The following is an 18,380-nucleotide window of genomic DNA, read 5'->3' as shown; positions in this document are numbered from 1 at the left end:
TGTGGAGGCAGTACCGCCTCTTATTGGTATAAATTCAAGCGAGGGAGTAGCATTCGGAGTAATTAAATTACCAGATAAGTCATTGATGCAATACTGATACCCAATTCACTTATTTGCAGTAAAATAGCTTAGTGGATTGATGATTCCATTCTAGAAATTGATTGGTAACCTGAAGGCTGCAGGTTCAAAAACTGGTAGGTCTACTCAGCCTTTTACCCTTCTAAGGCTGATAAAATGATTGCCATGGAGTGGTATAATAAACTACACATGTAATTGGAACCTAGAGACCTAACAACTGGCATATATATTTAGTCATGCTGAGATGCCCTTAATCTGACAGAAGGGCAAACCAAGATTCTTAGGAATGAGTTACAAGGTCCTCAAGAGTAATAGCTATATCTTAACCCCTTCCATGCTGATGACGAACCCCAGCCGTCATGCACTACGGTGCTCGTGTGCTGATGACGGCTGGGGTTCGTCATGGCCCGCCCCTGTTCGTTTGTTTACCGCACAGCGGCGGAAACGGGCCAGCAGGGAAGGGGTTAAACTATGAAAACTAAAGGCTTTATTTACAATTTGCCAAATGTGATAATCTGTCATGAACATGAGAGAGTTCCCGTCCACTGATTTACAAGTCTGATTTACAAGTCTATGGCACTTGCAATACAGCGGACAAGCAATCTGCCACATTTTGTCAGAGTATCTTATCAGTCAAACTGTAAATTTAAAAAATAAGAATTGTAGCAAGACAGCCCCAATAACCAAAGCCTCAGTTTCCACAAACAATTTCTTAATGTGATGTGGCTGATGAAGGATTCAAGCCTGTTTAAATATTTTTTGAAAGTACTGAACAACAATTCAGCTTGAGAATTCTGTTGAATAACTCTTTTCATGATTCCTTCTTCAGTATGCAAGTGATATCAATGGGCAAATGTGCAAACCCTTTGATACATTGTCAATAACAATGTGTACACTTTTACAAAAATGCCCCCATTGCCCCTTTTTGTGTGGTCACTTCTACGTTTTGCTAGATTGTATTGCTGGTTTTGGATGCTGCACACTGCTGTCCAGTTCCCACTGTATGTGCTCTGTCCCCTAAAAACATGTTGTGCTGGTGTACACCTGATTGGCATAATTAACTTAGCCTTAAATCCCTAGTATATGGTACAAATGGTATTGTATTGTATTGTATTGTATGTTGGATTTATATAGCGCTTATAACCCAGGGGTCTCTAAGCGCTTGCCTTGGGAACCCGTCCTGGCTTTTCCCTGTGAGATAGCCCCTACAGGGTACCCCCAAGGTGAAAGCCAGGCATCCCGCCGCGGGGGGCCGTTGTGGAGATTAAGCAAGCTTAATGCCCAGAGTTGCCCAGAGTTGCAGAGTGTGAACCCATGATTAGGTCAGGCACCGAAGCGAGAATTATCGAGTCCGTGGACATTTGAGCTCAAGACCCTGCCGCGTTGGGAATTGAACCCTGGTCCCGGGTCTGACCTCTGCTTCAGGGTCTGCCTGCTCTAACCAGTGAGCCACACTTCTCCAAATGGCACCCAAGAAATGCACATTAAGGGGCCTATTACGATGGAGGATTTTCTGCATCCTCCGGGCCGGCGGAAGCCACCGCCGGTCCGGAGGATGCGGAAAATCCTCTGCGGACCCACCAAAGACCCACCGTCACATTAGGATGGCTTGTGGGTCCTGGTTTCCGTCCGCAGCTTTTCCGCCGCGGTTGGCTTACAACCGCGGCGGAAAAGCTCTAATATGGTGACGGTGTCTCTCAGGCACCGTCAGCCAGATTAGGATGGCTGTAAAACATGCTTTTCCGCGGCGGCTTTTCCGCCGTGGAAAAGCATGTGTAACTTCACTGCGGGGGCCCGTTGCGGGCCCCCTCGGTGAAGGGGGGTGCACATGGGGGGTACCTATGGTACCCCCCTGCATTTGTATGCAGAAATCGGCAGGCACCGCACGGTGCCTGCCGCTTTCTGCATACAAATGCAATGTATGCATTTTTACCATTGCGGCGGGTGCAGCTTGAAGCCGCACACGCCGCAATGGTAAAAATAGAGGATGTGACCGCCAGGGTGGCGGTCACATCCTAATTGCACAGGAGGGAACTCCGCAGGCCATGCGGAGGTTCCCTCCTACTCTATAGTGGCGGACGAACTCAGGTCCGTCCGCCATCATAATCGGCCCCTAAATGTCACTAGTGAATTGCTGCACATATTGTGCCACCACTGAAGTGACAATGCAAAATATGTCTTCTGGCCGGCCCCAGGTAACTTGATTGGGCAGGTTTAAACTACAAAATGTGTTCTGTCAAAATAACCCCTTCTGACAGGCCTAAACCCTCCTTTTAAATATTAATACATTCCCCATAAGTAGGCCTTTAACAGCCATAAGGCAGACTGCATGGCATTTAAAAGTTGGGCATGTAAAAGTTAAACATAAAACAATCCTTACTGTGAAAAGGCCTAAAAACTAAAAATCTATTTTCACTGTAGCAGGGTTAGCTGTTCCATAGGAGAGCATCAGGATACGTTATTATAGTTAATAAAGTTATCTTTGCCTGGGAACCTGATAAAACCTTTTTTATTGGACTTTTTATAAAATCGATTATAAATCTAGTTTATTTGTAAAATCTGATTTGTAACTAATATTTTTCAAAAGGTATTTTTAAAAATGTACCTTAAGCCTGCAGTAGTCTCAAATGCTCATTTGTGTGAGCTTTTAAGTGAGGCCCAGGAGTTGATCGGCGCCTTGATTAGGTGTGAACTGGCTTTAAGAGTTGGCACAAAGGCTCTAACAGGATGAACATTTGAGCAGTGCCCAGGAGTTTAATCATCATCAAATTATCTTTAAAGGGGCCTGCTTTGTCACGGCCAGATGTAGTTCACACCTGGGCCTGCCCCCTTTATTTTCATTGTAGCCAGCCAGGAACCAAACACAGTGAGGGAGGAGCTGCCTCCAGAACTGGGTTTGAGTGGCCACAGAGTAAGGTTTTGCCCTTTTCCTTTGCACGCCTATGGGATAGGCACAGGGGCATTGCACAAGGAAAGGCAGAGTTTGCTATCTTGGTTTTTAGGTAGAGAGGGGCACTGTAGGATTGTTTGTAGGCGGAACACAGAAACAGTTGCAAATGTTGGATGGGTTAACCCTGAGAACTTTCACCCTATTGGTCAGGAAGGGGCCAGATGTCAACCCCATCCACAGGCTAGTGCTAAGCGTAAGTGTGGCACCACTGAGTATGTATTTTCTTCAGAACACTACTGGACCTGTGGAAGACAGAAGAATGACAGCACCTGCTGTTGTGACCTATTAGGATAACCATGAGGTCTGGACCTTCTCCCATTTGTACCCAGGATAAAAGAAGTGGACTCCAAATGTCAGCCTACAGAGACACAAAAGCTGCATGAAGCTCACTTTCATGATGTACTTAGCTGACCTCTTTCAACTGGACCCTACTGATGGGTGAGTATGTAGAGTGAGTACTGATCCAAGTGCTGTTCCTGAGTTCCTGTAACCTGTAGCTGGTGTCAGACCTTACTCCTCTTGCCTCACCCTAAATCCTGAGACTTAAAAACGTTTTCAAGGATTTTTGCATGGAGAACTGACAGAAGACCTTGACCAACCTGCCAAGCTGACCTGCCAAGGGTGCATTGCTGGAGGGCCTGACTTACTGCAGCTCCCCGTTAAATTCTTCCCCACAGCAACAAATCTGATTCAGCGGGCCTGATGCCAACCAGCATCCGACAATACCCATCCCTCTCTTGATACAGCCTAAAGGCTTGCCCTGCTGAAAGAATCTGACTTCCAGAATTGAGTGTAAATCTGACAGTAGAAATCTTCACCGGACCTGATGCCGAGCAGCATAACAGCTTCCTGAGAGGAAAATTTTCACTTTTACTGCTCACAGCTTTTCCTGCTTTCTTCTACAGCTTCACTGAGACATCGTCCTTTGCCACCCAGTCGTCAACTACGTGTCTTCAGATCCAGTCCGATGCCTTGCACCGCTGTGTACTTTCCCATCTCAGAAATCTTCTGCATCAGAAAATAACTCTTTGTATGGGCCCAACCTGGTCCTTGTATCTGATCCGCGCTTCATCCCAGAGAGCGTTAAAACGTACCTTTGTCCCCGTGTAGCTTGACCAGTTGTCCACGGTTGGCATGTTGCACTTTTTGGTACTATTTTTATTTAAAATATTAAAAATGCATATCTCTGGTTCCAGTTATTGGATTTTTGTCATTTTGGTGTCATTTTGTTCATTAAAATATTCTCTATATTGATACATTGGCGGGTGATTTTTATTGTGTTGTGTTTTCAACCTTTTAACTGTTATGGTACTTTTAAATGCTTTGCAAATTTTTTTAAGTTAGTACGGCGTACCTACCAGGGGTCGAGCTCAGGTTTAAATTATTGAAACCTTTACTGGACCAAACAAGAATAATGATATTATTGCTTATGGTGGACTACAATTCACCCCAACTAATAATTCACTTTCTCATACACACTCAAGGAAACTTTGGGTTCCTTTAACATTAATGGAAAAGGCAATACCAAGATTGTCGATATAGTCTTAGGATCCATTGACAAATGGAAGAAATCCTATCTAAATCCTAGAATATTCAATGTCTTCCATTTGAAATCCACGTTTGTCAGGTTCACAGGTGTCTCGAGGCTGCTGAAATCTGTCTAAGACAGTAGACATAAGCTCCCGACAGCCAGTGAGGTTCTTGGAGCATTCAAGAGTACTGTCAAGTTAAATCAATATGAAATGATTTAAAATACCAAGCAAAAACAAAAACAATGCAGCGGAACGGATACAGCAATAATTATTTCAATAAATGATGGAAACCTGAGTTAATCCATCAATGAGAAGTCATTCTCAAAACAACCTATTATCTTAATTCAAGAACACACTCACACTAGGTTGTAGATGCGATGTTAGTCATTATACATCCAGTTTTTTATATATCTATATGTTTTTTCATCACATGAACAATACACATTTATTTACAAAGACACGAAGAGGCGAATGTTATAAAGGCACCAACAATTGAGTCCTGAACAGCCAAGTTTTTAATTTCTTCCTAAATCCCATTTGGTCATCTATTAGGCGTAGGTCTAAGGGGAATTTATTCTCAAAATAAATGCCATCTGGTATGAGAAAGACCGACCTCCTGCTCTGACTTTCTTTATGTGTCTTGTTTTAGCCAGAGGGAGATTGTGAGACCTCAGTTCTCGCGGAGAAACATAAAATTCAACTTTGTCCTGCAGAATTTTAGGGTGAAGCTTATATAACCTCTTCCGTGCTCATGACGGCCCCCGGCCGGCATGAGTCACTGGTGGCCTACGCGCATGATGGCCGGGGGCCGTCCGAGCCATGCCCGAGATCGCAATGTCCCAGCACAGCGGTGGAATTCACGCCGCAGCGAAGGTGCTAGAGCTCTGTGCACTTAGCACAAAAGTTTGAACTTATCTCTTTGGCGCACCGGCAGCCAATGTAACACCTCCGGTGACCAGAAAGAAACCCAGAAATCATGGGAGCTATAGAAAATACAGGCATTGCCTGCATCTGATTTGCTAAGATGCTGTATAAACAGATGGCTGCGGTTTTGGCGAAGTATATGCCATTTGAAGAGGCCTGTAAGACTTCTATTTTCCAGAGTACAAGGGGATTCCCCCTTTTGAGAACAAGCTGAGACTGCTCAGGGACTAAACATAGGCTTCGACTCCAACACTCCCAGTCTTAACATCCAGTGGCTTTTGTATCAGTGAAATGCAAGCCCCTAGACTTTTCCAGATGGGACACTCTGTCACAAACATGATAGATTTCTCATCCGCTGTATTACAAGTTCCTTACAACTTATGATACTAATAATATAACAGGCGGGATAGCCTCCACATTTTGTTGGAGTATCTCATCCGCCAAACCCTACATTTAAGAAATAAGAATTGTAACAGAACAGCCCCACAGCCGTTACAAAAGCCTCAGTTTCCATCATGAATTTCATGTTGGGATGAGGATGATGAAGGATGAAAGTCTGTGTGAAATTTTTTTGAGAGTTCTGAACAGCAAGGTAGGGTGGTAGCGGTATCTGGGAAGTTATTCTCGTCTAGCAAAGTTTCTGTTATCATCAGGCTTTTTTTCAACTAAAATGTCCCAAATCTCCACACAATGGGGCCGATTAGGATGGCGGACGGATCGCCACCACCATGCAGGCGATGGCGATCCGTCCGCCATCCGTGCCCGTCCGCCACCCATTTCCCCCCGCCATATTACAATGGTGGGGAGGACGGCGGCGGACGGGAAGACTGTCCGCCGCTTTTCCGCCCGGTCGCCTTGCGACCGCGGCGGAAAAGTTCTAATATGGCGGCGGTGTCTATCAGACACCGCCAGCCATATTAGGATGTGCTGTGGGCAATGCCTTTCAGTGACGGCAATGCCGCCACGAAAAGGCATACGGTCTTTGCTTTGGGGGCCCGTTGCAGGCTCCCAGGGTGAACGGGGAGTGGGGGGTGCACATGGGGGGTACCTATGGTACCCCCCTGCATTTCAAAATACAATATGGCAGGCACCGTGTGGTGCCTGTCATGTTGTGCTTTGAAACGCACAACATGCATTTTTAGCATTGCGGCGGGCGGTGCTTTCAGCACCGCCAGCCGCAATGTTAAAAATGCGGGATGCACCCGCCACTGTCGCGGGTGCACCCTAATTCGAGGCACGGGACCTCCGCCCCTGTGGCGACGGTCCCGTCCTCCGACAGGATGGCGGATGGACTTTGTCCGTCTGCCTTCCTAATTGAACCCAATGTTTGGGCAGGGATCTCGCATTAAAATAAATAAATTTCAAGGCAAGCCCTTTCAAGTTGCCCTCTTTCAAAAATTCTCATTCTGCCACTGCCCAGCTTCCCCACTTGCAATAGAGGCATGAAAAGGACCCACAGTGCAGCCCGGGGACCCTTTAACGCAGAGTACCTCATTGTGTGTCTGGTCCTTACCTAGCTCAAGTAGCACTTCCCTTGTATATTGGTATTTACTGTTGTTTTCTGGCAGAAAATGGGCAGGGTTCCTGTCCTCTGGTCCCGTTCAGGCATGGACGGGCGCAGACGGGCTTGCCTTAGGTGCGCCTTTGGCGCGGCCACACAGAGGCCATTTCTTAAGCCCCCCGTCCTCAACATCTGGACTGCAGACCCTCCCTTTGGTTGCCACGCCACTTCCTGCAACTTCCGGCAGCGCAGCTTCCCGATCTCCCCCTCTCCCCCTCACACCCTCCTATCCAAATGCAGGTAAATCTTTACGATTATCAATTTCAAATTACAAGTTGCAGATTCACATTAACACTCAAATTCTATTTAAGCTCAGCTTCCTTTAAAAACAAATAACAAAATGGCTCAGCAGAAATAAAACGACAATCAGATATATAAAACAGCAAATGCTGCGTGCCTCAAGTGCCTAAAACTAAGTGTAAGCTATCTAGGATGGACCTGGCTGCTACAAAGGGCATTCAAGTGACTGAACCTAGTGTGAAATGCTTGAACATTTGATTTACAAAAGGCTCACCCAAGAAATGCTGTAGGGTATCCCTGCCGTACCTTCATTTACCTGGGGGTGGATGTTGTTGTGTCTGGAGAGTCTTACTCTAGTGTATCAGCAGAATTCTTCGATGTTCTTGTGCCGTTATACCTCAGTGGTATGTGTGGGCAGGAGAAGCGCGAAGTGTGATTTACCGGCCGCCTCCCAGTTACTGGGGTGGGAAGGCCGTTGTATGCTGTTGTGATTGAAGGGAGGGCGTGCACAGGCGAGGTTGTGTGCCAGGAGTTCACTCAGTACGTGCCTTGTCAGTCACTATCTACCTGCCAACTCACCTGCAGGACCGTGTGGAGGAGGAACGCCTCGAAAAATGGAACGCAGTGCCAACATTTCAGTCAAAGCGCGGCATGGAAGAAGCCGGCCCACCTGCAGGCCGCACAGAGGAACCATGGCCCGCAGGGTTGTGGTGTTGTGCTAGTACCCTCAGTCAGTGCGCCTTCTCTGGGCCCAATCGTCTGCTGGATTCTTCCATGGAAGCCAAGCAGGTGAAGAGCTCTGTGCGGGAGCCCATTGCGCAGGACTTTACGAAGTAATACTTCTTAGAATATCACTGTCTTGTGTTCAAGCATTTAGGTTCAAATTATACTCAAATTCTATCCAAGGTAATAAAGGCTGGATTACTCTAAATAAAATTAATGAGCTTTTTAATGTCCTTATTACCAAGCATTACTCTTAAGTGAAATAGCTGACACTGCCACAAGGACACTTGAACTTTTTGAGTGATTACTTCAGAACCCTTTGATAAATTGTTGATAAAAATATGCACACCCAAATAAACTTTAGTTTTCTTTAACATTGGTTGGAAAGGCTATTCCAAGACTGCTGAAATCTTCTAAGGATTTGTTGACCAACCATAGGAATTCCATTTAAACCCTATATATTAAATTTCTTCCCTTTCAAATTCACATTTGTCAGGTTTAGAGTTCATTTGAGGCAGGTGCAACCCAAACAGGCAGCAGACACAAATTCATGATGTCCAGTATGGTTCTTGGAGGATACAAGAGCACTGCCAAGTTAAATCATTATGACGTGAATCAAAGTAACAGCTAACACAAAATCCATAAAACCTTGGGAAAGAGTGTGGTGGCAACACAATTCCAATGGCAACCCACAGTATTTAAAATGTGCAAACAGGGTGCAAAATGCTGTTTTCCGCTCATCACCTTCAGTCCTCCAGAAAGGATGGTAAGCAGAGTGCAGGTCAAGTATGGTAACTACTTGTGTTCCTCATTTGAATTCCAAATTGTCGTTGATAACTTGCGGCTATCTAACCTTGACATTAATTTGATTTAAACTTCTACAGTCAGCACATGGTCTGGGATCTTGATTATCTGTTGAAACAAAAACGAAGGATGCTCCTGCAGGGATTGGTGTCACTACAACGCATGCTTTTACATCGCATGCCTTTACAACGCGGTTTTTACCACGCAGTCCATTACAACGCATAATGCTTTTAGGCGCTGGATAGTGAATTATTTAATTTACTATTCCAACTCCAGTCCCCGTGGATAGCAGGGAAGGTGTTGGATAGTAAATTAAATATATTCCCTATCCTAGAGCGCCCCCCAGCGCAATGCGTTGTAATGGTATGCGTTGTAATGGTTGCGATGTAATGGTAGTGCGTTGTAAAAAATGCGTTGTAAGTGATGTTCCCCCTCCTGCAGTTAAAGGGGAAGGTACTAAAGGTTCTCCTATCCTGTAGGTTCTATTGCATAAAGGTCACCCTTTCCTTTTCTGATAGTGAATGAATTATTGCAAATGGAATGATGGAACATGGTTCAGGAGTACTGAGCAGTCATACTCTTGATAGTGAGGTAGGGAATGAACTAGAAGTTTAATAAAGGCTGCGGAAAATGCATGATAATAAGAAGTACCCATTGAGAGATTGACCACAGTTAAACCTGAAGTTGCTGGTTATCTTGAGTTTCCTCCTTGGGTGGGCAAAAAATAACTATAGCATAGCAACAGTTGGTACAAAACTATGAGAACAATGAAATCATTCTTCTGGTCGTAGCACTAAACCACTCTGATAATGCCTCTATCGGCCTTTGTCCCTGCCTAGAGGAGGTAGTCAAATGGATGAATCAATCATACTTAAAGCTAAATGGTGATAGGACCGAGTTGATGCTCCTTGGCAATCCATTCCTCTTCAAGGCAGATGCTCTTTGCCAGCCTCTATGGGCCCGTCCCTGTCCCTAAGACCCAGATGAAGAGTCTAGCATTCTGGCTGGATCAGGATCTCAGCTTTATGGTCCAAGCATGGAAGGTTGCGGCTTCCTGTTACGGCATCCTCGGGATGCTCTGTAAAGTGCTTCCACTTCTCCCCTTCCGTGCAAGAAAACTCATGGTGCAGGCACTTATTCTTTTTTTTTTTTTTTTGAAAACCTTTATTGGACAGTATGTGCAAACAAATACGGGCCTACAACCCACAGGCCGGCCTCGACAATAAAAGGCACATCAGCAAGCAATTAGGCGACTCAGCAGCGTATCAGAGCAGGCACAAGTAATCCAAGTTACAGTATACATAATCGCGCCACCGAGAAGTAGGATAATGAGGTTTAATTTTTAAAGTTTTTAAATGAGTCCACAGCATTAAGGTCAAGAAGGATCCGAGTCAGAACAATACGATGAGGACAGAAGTGAGCAACGAGCATCATAATGATCAGCAAGCATTATCCACGAAACAATCGACTGTAAGCAAGTAAATCAGGATAGAAAAGAATTCCGTCACCTAGTGACCCCCAATCGGTACCCATCAGTTCCCAATCCACCCTCTGACCCAAGAAAATAAGGAAGAAAGAAATAAAGGATAAAAGTGATAAGAAGGGAAAAAGAAAGAAAAAGAGGCCCATAGAAACTAAAACGTTCAAGAAATTAACCCCCCACCCTACACGCATGCAGAGGCTACGGCCTACCCCCCCCCTAGCAGTGTGTCTGTCGCCCCAAAGGAGTGCCCGAAATGCAGAAGAAGAAGAAGATAAGAAAAAGAAGGAAGAAGTTCACGTTTGATCGGAGGAGGGCCCAGGATATCACCAAAGCAGACAGTAACGTTACCCACGGCCGCCCAACCCCAGGCCCCGACCTAGTACCTAATGAACCTGTACCTCCAACAAGTGTCATTCACAGTCCCGGCCATACACATAGGAAGTTGCAGCGTAAGAGAATACATCATTAGCCCTGTCCCCTTCGAACCGGCATGACAACAGAGTCCAATTCCAGATCAGCCAACGTGGATGGGGAGGGCCCCCGTGGAATCCAGTACAGAAATCGAGGTGCTTGCGACGGGGCAAACTGGCTTGGAGCTCGATGGCAGGGGGCACAAGAAATCTTCACTGCCAAACCGAATACAGCACAACTGGGTGCAAGACCAGATGAAAGTTCCAGCGTAGCAGCCCGACGGAGCCCAAACAGCAAGTCCAGAATGATGCAAGGAAGCAAGTCTCCAGAGAACAAAGGAGAAGGGCAACATGGCGTCTGAGACTTGAGCAACGGCCCTAGCAAAGGAGCAGTGTCGCCGGACTCTCCCGAGGCGAAGCCGAGGAGCACCACAGCAGTCACGGAGGCGCGCCCATCCGTCTCCTCCGTACACTCCAGAGCGGGTGATCCACCGTCGACCAATGGAGGATGTGGCGTAGTGCGCAGTGCTGAGGGGCCATCGTGACCAGCTGGAACGATCTCAGTGAGCCGGGCCCCCAAATCATTAGCGAAGTCATGAAAGGCCATACGCAGATCCACAAGTGCATCCAGGACGTCCCGCAGCCCCAGCGGAGGATCCGGAATGGGGGGTGCACAATTGGCCACCATCTTGTTCGCACGGCTGTAGAGCGCCACGGAAAGCAAGCCTCACTCGTCAGCGAGCCGCCCCCGAGAAATCTGTGCAATGTCAGCAGAACACAGCTGGCACTGTGATGGGAAGGCAGCCGGTCGAAAGGAAACTTCTGTTATCAGAAAGCCGGCAAAGCAGGGAAACCCACTGGCAGGCACAGGATTGCAGACGCGGAAAATGGCGTCCGCCACGGGGGAGTGCAACAATGAAGCAATCCCGGCTCTTTTCCAGCGAGGCCGGGATACAGTGTGTGGGAGCCGATACAATGTTGCAGGGAAGACGCGCTGGGCAGCCAAGCCGAGGAAAGCTGCTTTGAAAGAGCCCAGCGCCAGCCTGTAGAGACAGTCCACCGGCTCCTCCCCCTCCGCAGCGGCCGCTGCTGTTGCTGTCGCCGCCGGCCGTCTCCGTACTCGATGTCCCTGCTGTGGCCACTCGAGAGGCCGGATGGAAGCAGAGGCTCTTCACCACCGGGATCGCTCCGCTTTCACCGGAATTCGTCGCAGCGGGAGTAGGAGCGTCTCCGAGGTAAGTGGGGTTCACGGAGGTGCAGGATTTAAGGCAGGATATCGGTAAAAGGAACACGGGTCGGCGGAGCCGAGGTGCTAGGCGGCCATCTCGGCTGCTGGCTGTGCAGGCACTTATTCTTTACCGCCTGGACTACGGTAACACCCTTTACCTCGGAGCTCCGGTCCCAACCCTCACAAAGCTCCAAACGGTGCAAAACTGCGCTGCAAAGATGCTTGTGGGGATCTCGAACCGTCAATCCGCAACGCCCGCTTTGAAGTCTCTCCACTTGCTCCCTGTTCGGGAGAGAGTTAACTTTAAGGCCATGTGCATTGTCCACAAGATGCTAACTGGGAATGGTTCCACGATCAACCACTCCATGGTCCAGCCTTATATGGTGAATAGAAGGCTGCGCTTTGACAGTGTACATATGGCTGCTGTGCCCAGGATTAAGAGCGCCAGAAGTAGCGGCCGCCTATTCACCTATATTGGTGCTAAGCTGTAGAACACCCTTCCCCTCTGCCCACAGATGGAAACCAGCCATCTAGCCTTCTGTAAATCATTGAAGACCTGGCTCTTCCCTTAAGTGTGCTGCGCTGTCCTTCTCTGCTACAGCGATAGCGCTGGGATGCCCCTGGGTAGCTATGCGTTCAATAAATGATGTTTTCATTTCATTTCATTCTGGAGACCTAGTTTATGTAAAAACTGTGCCTTTTGAACAAAACTAAACTAAAGTTGACTGCATGGTTAAGGAAAGTAATAAAATAAAAAATATCTATCTATGGTCATTAAAAGGGACTAATAAAAGTGGGAAATATCTTTTACCAGTTCTGAGACTCCAGTTGAAATATCCTCCTCCTGGACTACATCAGAAACATCTTTAATGGAATAAGTCATACTGTATTCGGCAGCCAGCAATGGTCTATGAATCTTCCACAAGCAGCAAATTAGCAAGACAAAAGTATTGAAAGTCAGAAGTTCCTTGCTTTTAAAGGACATTTTTCACCATCTGAACTGTTAACAGTAGAGCCAACACATGGGAGCAAATGTACACCATTTCCTCTCTTTAATGGACAGGTGTTGGTGGTTATCAATGGCCTTTCCGGATTTACTAGACAAGTACTGTTCAGAGGCCGAAATTTATAAGAAGGAGCCCAACAAAATTGGCACAATTCCAGTAGCATAACATCACTGTAAGACATGGGTGTTTTGCTCTCTCTTCAGTAAGAATACTCTCTGATGCCATTGGTATTACCAAGGTTTATCGCAAATGCGATAAAAATCAGCCGCAATGCATGAATATCGCTGAAAAGTCAGCGATATTCATGCATTACCGAGCTAATGCTCTTAGCCATGTTATCCACCTCCCATTGGATAACATGGCTAAGAACTGCTCAGGGCAGGTGTTAGCTTTTGGAGATATTCGCGCTTAGCACGAATATCTCCAAAAGTTGGTAATAGGAGATTTCCAGTCTCTAACATCTTGGCACGCCCACTTTGCATGTCATTAGTGATAAATATCACTGACATGCAAAAGTGGGGCCAAGATGGTCGCTATCTCCTACTAGCTGTCGCTAACTGGTGTTAGCGACAGCTAGGTAATAGGGAGATAATTTTATCTCCGCTTTCTTGGCTTTTAAAGCGGAGATAAACCCCCTTGATAATATGCCCCAATATTCTCAAAAAACAGCCCTTACTCAATTATAGACTGGCTTATCATCACCATGTGCCATGGTATACTGCAAAGTTGGCACAGTATATTGTGGCCCAAAATATAACTAAGGCCTAGCTATATTTTTAAATTGCAGTACCCTTATGCCACCAATGGTGTTGCATGGGCGATGCAATACTTAAATCAGATTTACAAAGGAATACAAGGCCACCATGCACGGCCCTCCATTGATGAATAAATCTGGAGAAATACAATGCAGCTCAATTCGCTGTTTTGTGTTACTCTGCAAACCATAATCTACATTGCTGCTAAAATTGACATACATCAGTATTCCATGCCCCTGTAGCCACTCCACTGTATGCTATTCCACTCTGAGCCTCTCCACTGTACGAAACTCAACTCTATGCCTTTCTCCACTGTACGAGACTCCACATTACTCCACTCCACACTCTACTATTACACTGTACACAACATCAATCTATGGCACTTCAGTCTACATCACTCTACTATATCCAATTACACTCAACACTACTCCACTATACGCTATTCCATTCTATGCCACTCAATTCTACTCTATTCTACTGTATGCCTCTCCACTCTACAACACTCCACTGTACGCTTTTCCACGGTATGCCACTACATTGTGTGGAACTCCACTGTACGACACTTCATTCTATTCGATTCAATAGGACCCCACTCCAATGTACGCCACTCCACTGTACGCTGATACATCTGAGAATTTATTGGCAAACATGCACTCTCACAATATGTAGATAAAACAGTACCCTTATTAGTGCAATGAATTAATTTACTAATTAAGCCTCACGTTTTGATACATTATTTAATTACTTCAAAGCCCTGATGAAGTGACTATTGTTCATGAAACACATGCTGGCAATTATTATTAATTGGAAACGAGACTCTATTGTGAATCAAATAAATACTTTTGAAATCTATATAGATCTTATCTAATTGACATTACAAAATGTGCCCTCAGAACTCATGACTGTACAGATCTCAGTCCTGTCCCCGAGAAAGATTTCCAGGTGTACTATTGAGAATGTTAGTGATTAGGAATAAATGTACAACTACATTTAGGTGAAAATGTACAAAAACTACGACAGGTGAAAATGTAAACAAGCATTGGAAATGCAATAGGTCTCGCATTAGAAAAGTTGGAGTTATTGGTATTGTAAATGACATATGTTATTTATTTGTTGGTTTTTAAAATTGCTAAATTGATGGCTTTGTCATTTACAATGCCAATAGTTATAACTTTTGTGAATGTGACACCTATAGCATTTGGAATGCAACATATTTTGTATTTACGTGACTTAGATGGCAGCTCTTGTCGTTAGGCCACATCTCTGGAGAGCAGGAGAGTGCAGCAGGGGAGAGAAGCACAGCAATGCAATAGGTCTTGCATTAGGAAAGTTTGAGCTATTGGTATTGTAAAGGACACATTTTTTATTTATGTGCTTGTTTTGAAAATAGCGAATTAATAGCTTTGTTATTTACAATGCCAATAGTTTTATCTTTTGCAAATGTGACACCTATTGTAACACAATATGTGTTGTGAGGGTGGGTGAGGGTGAGGGGTTGAGGGTGAGGTGTTGAGGGTGAGTGAGGGTGAGGTGTTGAGGGTGAGTGAGGGTGAGGTGTTGAGGGTGAGTGAGGCTGAGTGAGGGTGAGGGGTTAAGGGGGAGGGGTCGAGGGTGAGGGGTTGAGGGAGGGTGAGGGGTTGAGGGTGAGGGAGGGTGAGGGGTTGAGGGTGAGTGAGGGGGAGGTGTTGAGGGTGAGTGAGGGTGAGGGTGGGTGAGGGGTTGAGAGTGAGTGAGGGTGAGTGAGGGTGAGGTGAGGTGTTGAGGGTGGGTGAGGGTGAGGCTGAGGGGTTGAGGTTGAGTGAGGGTGAGTGAGAGTGAGGGTGAGTGAGGGGTTGAGGGTGAGGGGTTGAGGGTGAGTGAGGGTGAGGGGTTGAGGGTGAGTGAGGGTGAGGTGTTGAGGGTGAGAGAGGGTGAGTGAGGGTGAGGGGTTGAGAGTGAGTGAGGGTGGGTGAGGGTGAGGTGTTGAGGGTGAGTGAGGGTGAGGGTGAGGCTGAGGGGTTGAGGGTGAGTGAGGGTGAGTGAGGGTGAGTGAGGGTGAGGGGTTGAGGGTGAGTGAGGGTGAGGTGTTGAGGGTGAGAGGGTGAGGTGTTGAGGGTGAGTGAGTGAGGGTGAGTGAGTGAGGGTGAGTGAGTGAGTGAGGGTGAGTGAGTGAGGGTGAGTGAGTGAGGGTGAGTGAGTGAGGGTGAGTGAGTGAGGGTGAGTGAGTGAGGGTGAGTGAGTGAGGGTGAGTGAGTGAGGGTGAGTGAGGGTGAGTGAGTGAGGGTGAGTGAGTGAGGGTGAGTGAGTGAGGGTGAGTGAGTGAGGGTGAGTGAGGGTGAGTGAGTGAGGGTGAGTGAGTGAGGGTGAGTGAGGGTGAGTGAGTGAGGGTGAGTGAGTGAGTGAGGGTGAGTGAGTGAGTGAGGGTGAGTGAGTGAGGGTGAGTGAGTGAGGGTGAGTGAGGGTGAGTGAGGGTGAGTGAGGGTGAGTGAGTGAGGGTGAGTGAGGGTGAGTGAGGGTGAGTGAGGGTGAGTGAGGGTGAGAGAGGGTGGGTGAGGTGTTGAGGGTGAGTGAGGGTGAGGGTGAGGGTGAGGGGTTGAGGGTGAGTGAGGGTGAGTGAGGGTGAGGGGTTGAGGGTGAGTGAGGGTGAGGTGTTGAGGGTGATAGGGTGAGGTGTTGAGGGTGAGAGGGTGAGGGTGAGTGAGTGAGGGTGAGTGAGTGAGGGTGAGTGAGTGAGGGTGAGTGAGTGAGGGTGAGTGAGTGAGGGTGAGTGAGTGAGGGTGAGTGAGGGTGAGTGAGGGTGAGTGAGGGTGAGTGAGGGTGAGTGAGTGAGGGTGAGTGAGTGAGGGTGAGTGAGTGAGGGTGAGTGAGTGAGGGTGAGTGAGTGAGGGTGAGTGAGTGAGGGTGAGTGAGTGAGGGTGAGTGAGGGTGAGTGAGGGTGAGTGAGGGTGAGTGAGTGAGGGTGAGTGAGTGAGGGTGAGTGAGTGAGGGTGAGTGAGTGAGGGTGAGTGAGTGAGGGTGAGTGAGTGAGGGTGAGTGAGGGTGAGGGGTTGAGGGTGAGTGAGGGTGAGGTGTTGAGGGTGAGAGAGGGTGAGTGAGGGTGAGGGGTTGAGAGTGAGTGAGGGTGGGTGAGGGTGAGGTGTTGAGGGTGAGTGAGGGTGAGGGTGAGGCTGAGGGGTTGAGGGTGAGTGAGGGTGAGTGAGGGTGAGTGAGGGTGAGGGGTTGAGGGTGAGTGAGGGTGAGGTGTTGAGGGTGAGAGGGTGAGGTGTTGAGGGTGAGTGAGTGAGGGTGAGTGAGTGAGGGTGAGTGAGTGAGTGAGGGTGAGTGAGTGAGGGTGAGTGAGTGAGGGTGAGTGAGTGAGGGTGAGTGAGTGAGGGTGAGTGAGTGAGGGTGAGTGAGTGAGGGTGAGTGAGTGAGGGTGAGTGAGGGTGAGTGAGTGAGGGTGAGTGAGTGAGGGTGAGTGAGTGAGGGTGAGTGAGTGAGGGTGAGTGAGGGTGAGTGAGTGAGGGTGAGTGAGTGAGTGAGGGTGAGTGAGTGAGTGAGGGTGAGTGAGTGAGGGTGAGTGAGTGAGGGTGAGTGAGGGTGAGTGAGGGTGAGTGAGGGTGAGTGAGTGAGGGTGAGTGAGGGTGAGTGAGGGTGAGTGAGGGTGAGTGAGGGTGAGAGAGGGTGAGTGAGGGTGAGGGGTTGAGAGTGAGTGAGGGTGGGTGAGGGTGAGGTGTTGAGGGTGAGTGAGGGTGAGGGTGAGGGTGAGGGTGAGGGGTTGAGGGTGAGTGAGGGTGAGTGAGGGTGAGGGGTTGAGGGTGAGTGAGGGTGAGGTGTTGAGGGTGAGAGGGTGAGGTGTTGAGGGTGAGAGGGTGAGGGTGAGTGAGTGAGGGTGAGTGAGTGAGGGTGAGTGAGTGAGGGTGAGTGAGTGAGGGTGAGTGAGTGAGGGTGAGTGAGGGTGAGTGAGGGTGAGTGAGGGTGAGTGAGGGTGAGTGAGGGTGAGTGAGTGAGGGTGAGGGTGAGTAAGGGTGAGTGAGGGTGAGTGAGGGCGAGTGAGGGCGAGTGAGGGTGAGTGATGGTGTGGGTGAGGGGTTGTGGGTGAGGGGTTGAGGGTGAGGGGGTTGAGGGTGAGTGAGGGTGAGGGGTTGAGGGAGGGTGAGGGTGACTGAGGGTGAGGGATTGAGGGTGAGAGATTGAGGGTGAGGGGTTGAGGGTGAGTGAGGGTGAGGGGTTGAGGGTGAGTGAGGATGAGGGGTTGAGGGTGGGTGAGGGTGAGTGAGGTTGAGGGCGAGTGAGGGTGGGTGAGGGTGAGTGAGGGTGGGTGAGGGTGAGTGAGGGCGTGTGAGGGCGAGTGAGGGTGAGTGAGGGTGAGTGAGGGTGAGTGAGGGTGAGTGAGGGTGAGTGAGGGTGAGTGAGGGTGAGTGAGGGTGAGTGATGGTGTGGGTGAGGGGTTGAGGGTGAGTGAGGGTGAGGGGTTGAGGGTGAGTGAGGGTGAGGGTGAGTGAGGGTGAGGTATTGAGGGTGAGGGGTTGAGGTTGGGTGAGTGAGGGTGAGGTATTGAGGGTGAGGGGTTGAGGTTGGGTGAGGGTGAGGGTGAGGGGTTGAGGGTGAGTGAGGGTGAGGGGTTGAGGGTGAGTGAGGGTGAGGGTGAGTGAGGATGAGGGGTTGAGGGTGGTTGAGGGTGAGTGAGGTTGAGGGTGAGTGAGGGTGAGTGAGGGTGAGGGTGA

General features: G+C 48.2%; 1 protein-coding gene across 1 annotated transcript in view; it reads right to left on the bottom strand.

Moving 5' to 3' along the window:
* CHRDL2 (chordin like 2) overlaps positions 1-18,380 on the bottom strand; it is a 638,416-nt gene that overhangs the window by 318,590 nt on the left and 301,446 nt on the right. The window lies entirely within an intron of this gene.

Source organism: Lissotriton vulgaris, chromosome 8, assembly GCF_964263255.1.
Source record: "Lissotriton vulgaris chromosome 8, aLisVul1.2, whole genome shotgun sequence".
Taxonomy (NCBI): domain Eukaryota; kingdom Metazoa; phylum Chordata; class Amphibia; order Caudata; family Salamandridae; genus Lissotriton; species Lissotriton vulgaris.
The sequence above is the reverse complement of the archived record's forward strand: the minus strand, read 5'-3'. Positions and strand labels throughout refer to the sequence as shown.